At 30.3% G+C, this 3,806-nt stretch overlaps 1 long non-coding RNA gene across 1 annotated transcript; it reads right to left on the bottom strand.

Annotated features, from left to right (window-relative positions):
* Positions 1–1,480: 1,480 nt before the first annotated feature.
* Positions 1,481–3,381, bottom strand: LOC145100106 (uncharacterized). Its single transcript, XR_013704821.1, has 3 exons — positions 3,045–3,381; positions 2,899–2,964; positions 1,481–1,638 (listed from the first exon to the last, which is right to left on the bottom strand). It is a non-coding gene; the product is annotated as an uncharacterized LOC145100106 (long non-coding RNA).
* Positions 3,382–3,806: the final 425 nt, after the last annotated feature.

Here is a 3,806-nt window from a genome sequence, read left to right as displayed (position 1 = left end):
TCTGTTGAACAAGCCCTTACACGTTGCCTTGACTTGGTGACTCCGAGTTTTTAGCTTTGACTGGAGCGATTCTTCAGTGTAGACGCGTCTTGTTTTTACTACTTCTATACATGGGAATAATAAACACGAAATACATTACACTAGTACAAAAATGACCAATGGTCACACTTTTGCGAAAACCACCCAACCACACTTTTTTATAAAATTGTGTCTAAAGGTTCTTCCTAAAATACTGTCATTGTTTTAGCGACATTTTAAGTTGAATTTCGTGACGATTAGTAATATAGTTGAAACCTTTAGACACACTTAAACATAAAAAATGTGACAATTATTAGCCACACTCGAACAATGTGGTCAAATGTCACCATCTGCCATAGGTTTGTCAGATATATGAAAAAAAATTGTGATGGTTTTTATAAAAGACGATAGATTAATATATAGTCACATGAAGCAAATATTTATGTTTGTATATCTTGGAGCAGATATTGACATTTGAATGTAATGTAGCTAAAGGGTAATATATGGCCACACTAATTTTTTTGGGTGTCCATACGATAACATTTATTACACATTGATTAACAGCAACATAACAAGTAACTATAATTATTTTATGGTCATGTTTCATTTATTATGTGTGTTTAAAATTTAATATTTGTCATTGATAAAAGAGAAAATGGATAAATATAAGTATGTTATAGTCATAATTAAACTTATTATGTGTGGCTAAAAGGTAAATAATGTTCATAAAAAAAATACTTGTGACTATAAGTAATTTGTTGTTATTTTATACGATTTGGTGTATGTCTAAAAATAAAACATAGTAATCATATAATAAAAAAATATGATTGTAAGAATTTAATGGTCACCGATTAAATTATTAAATGTGTAAAAGTAAAAAAAATATGATTAAATATAAAACATGTAACTCTGAGTATTTTGTTGCTACTTTTAAGAACAATGGTCATGATTTAATTTTGATGTGTGTTTAATAGTAAACAATGGTCATGATAAAAGAAACATGATATGATTGTTATTATTTTTTGGAAATTTATTCATTTCATATGTCTGATTAAGTAAATAATAATAATAATAATAATAATAATAATAATAATAATAATCATAATAATACATGTGACCTTTAGTATTCTATGGCGACATTTTAAGAAAAAAAACAATGACTATAAGTATATATGGTTACAGTTTAATAAAAAAAACTTTAAACTACGAGTGCTTTATGGTTATGGTTTAAATTTTTATGTGCGATTAAAAGTAAACAATCGTCGTGGAAAAGAAGAAATGTATGACTATTACTATTTCATGGTTACAGTTTAATTCTTATACATGTCAAAAATGAAGAATTTTCATGATAAAAGAAATTAAAACTTGTGCATATAAGTATTGTACCATCATGTTCTACTTTATAGTGTATCTAAGAGTGAATAATGAGTTATAATAATAAAAAAACATGTGAACATATATGGATAAAAAATTTGATACATACACATAATTTATATATATTAAAAAAATAAAAAGTTCTTTCATGTCTTCAAGGTGTGCCCTGTAACTCATCATCCGTCGCCATTGTTTACTCCATCCATAAATGTTGCACCATTTCTATCCCACAATATTATCATACCTCTATTGTTGAGCACCAATGGAAAAAAATACACAAACTTGATCAATTAGAAATGGAAAACTAATATCTAATATCAAACCTGTGAAAAGTTTTTTTCTACAATTCAAAATTTGTCTCTTCTAGCCCTTCATAATCGATTGAAATCACTTTTTTGTCATTCATTTATGCAATAAAAGCCCTAATTATATATCCCTTTTTAGCATGAAGCTCTAATGATGGTGAAAAAGAATGGATAAAATGGTGATGATGAAGGAGGAGAAAGGAGAAGTCCTCAGACATGATGAATAGGAATAGGCGAGGTCGCATAAAAGATAAACAAGCAGGTGGGGTTAGAGGAAGAGGGTATTGTTTTCAAAAGTAATATGTCCCAGGGAGTTCCACCCATCTATATGAGACAAAATTTTAATAAAATAGTTTCATTTGACTTGGTCAAGTTCTGTCTTTGTTCCCGTTCTAGTCATGCCAAACGCTTCCAAAAGAATTTTATGTGTTCTCTTTTGTCCTGTCATACATACCAAACGCTACCTTAAAAATGATAAGTAGGTATTTACAGTATGGAGAGGACAAAGGATCATGGAGGAACTGATAAAGACTCAATAACTAATTTGGTGGAGGTAGATTTGAGAGAGAGAGAGAGAGAGAGAGAGAGAGAATAGTAAGGGAAAAGGAAACTAATTTTGGCTATGTAAGTGAAAGTACACTGCTATTACACTTGTACAACACCAACAATTAGGATTACAGTGGAATAGAGATAACCAACAAATAATTCGACACCAATAGATCTTCAATGAAAATTTGAAACTTGATACTTTTTGTCCAAGTAGTTCACTTCAAAGAATTCTCAAAAGTCAATCATATTTGAACCAACAGTAGTAATGATTATTTCCAATACTAAGAATACAATGAAAAAGCCAAATCCAACAACACCAAAACAAGTTGTGTAGAGTGTTGATGCATATGAATTATACTCTTAAAAGTGAATCATATGCAAGACTAGTAGGTCAAGATTGAAGAAACCACTAGATCTAATATTAGTATAAGCAACCAGGAATAATAGGAGCATTCGAAAAGACTTATACATATTAGCACCCAATAGGGAATTTGTGCCATTCTTAATTTGTGAAACAACACCGTTGTACCAACCTATGACTACAATTCAAAGTGTACATCAATTTTGGATAAATAAACTAACGAGAAGCTTTTCATTAGTGTGGATTGATCACCAAAAAAGTGTCATTTATATGGTAAATATAAGTTCTTACCCTGAGTACCAATTGACCACCAGATGTAATTAATTTGTTTGGATCAACGGATTCCAATTTGCAAATCTGGAAACAGAAACCCAATAAAGCTTCAACTATAACCACAAAAAACACTAAAATGAGAGTAAAATGGATTTGGGTCTAACTGATTTTGATCTAGGTATTCAAATCTAATTTTTTTCCTTATTTTTTGGATCGAATGTGTTGTTGATGCCTTCCTCGATCGATGACAATAGAGGCTCAATGGATTGGTGAAGGTTTACAGTAAGGCGAAGCTTTGGTTGAGCGGTGGTGGGGCATTAGACCGGTGGTGGTGCATAGAACGACGGAGCAGGCTACAGATGACTAAGAAATGCAACATAGAAGATCTGGAGCATCCATTGAGGTTTGGTGTGAGTGGGATCTGAGATCGATTAGCGGGTGGTGAGAGATTGGTCAAATTTTTGGGGGAATTTTGAAATGTAAACCATAGCCAAAGTTTTGGGGGAGCACGGTCTGTTGGAAATATCCAACGGAATTAAAAAATAAATATCAAAAATTTATTATTATTATTGTTATTTGTATTTTTATTATGTTGTATATGTGTGTAAATGTGTATGTGTGTATGAATATTTGTATATGAATGTATAAGTGTATGTGTAAGTGAAAAAAATGAAGCGGAAAAAAGAACGTTTGTCCCCCAGAAAACGAAAACAAGAAAAAATCAAATTAGCAAGAACTCCTGTGAGCTGGAGATGTTTTGTGATTTTAAACAAAAATAGCATAGTAGAGGAAGACTCAAGTTATTGTGATATAAATATGTTATTATAAAACAAATAAGAAAAACTATACTATTTTCTGAATATAATTTATAAATTTAAAACTATATTTCTAATAGTTTGCAACTAATAAATAAAAATATTAATGAA

The sequence above is a fragment of the Lactuca serriola genome, chromosome 4 (assembly GCF_051521515.1).
Source record: "Lactuca serriola cultivar US96UC23 chromosome 4, Lser_US96UC23_V15, whole genome shotgun sequence".
Taxonomy (NCBI): Eukaryota; Viridiplantae; Streptophyta; class Magnoliopsida; order Asterales; family Asteraceae; genus Lactuca; species Lactuca serriola.
This window is presented reverse-complemented; position numbering and strand designations above follow the sequence as displayed.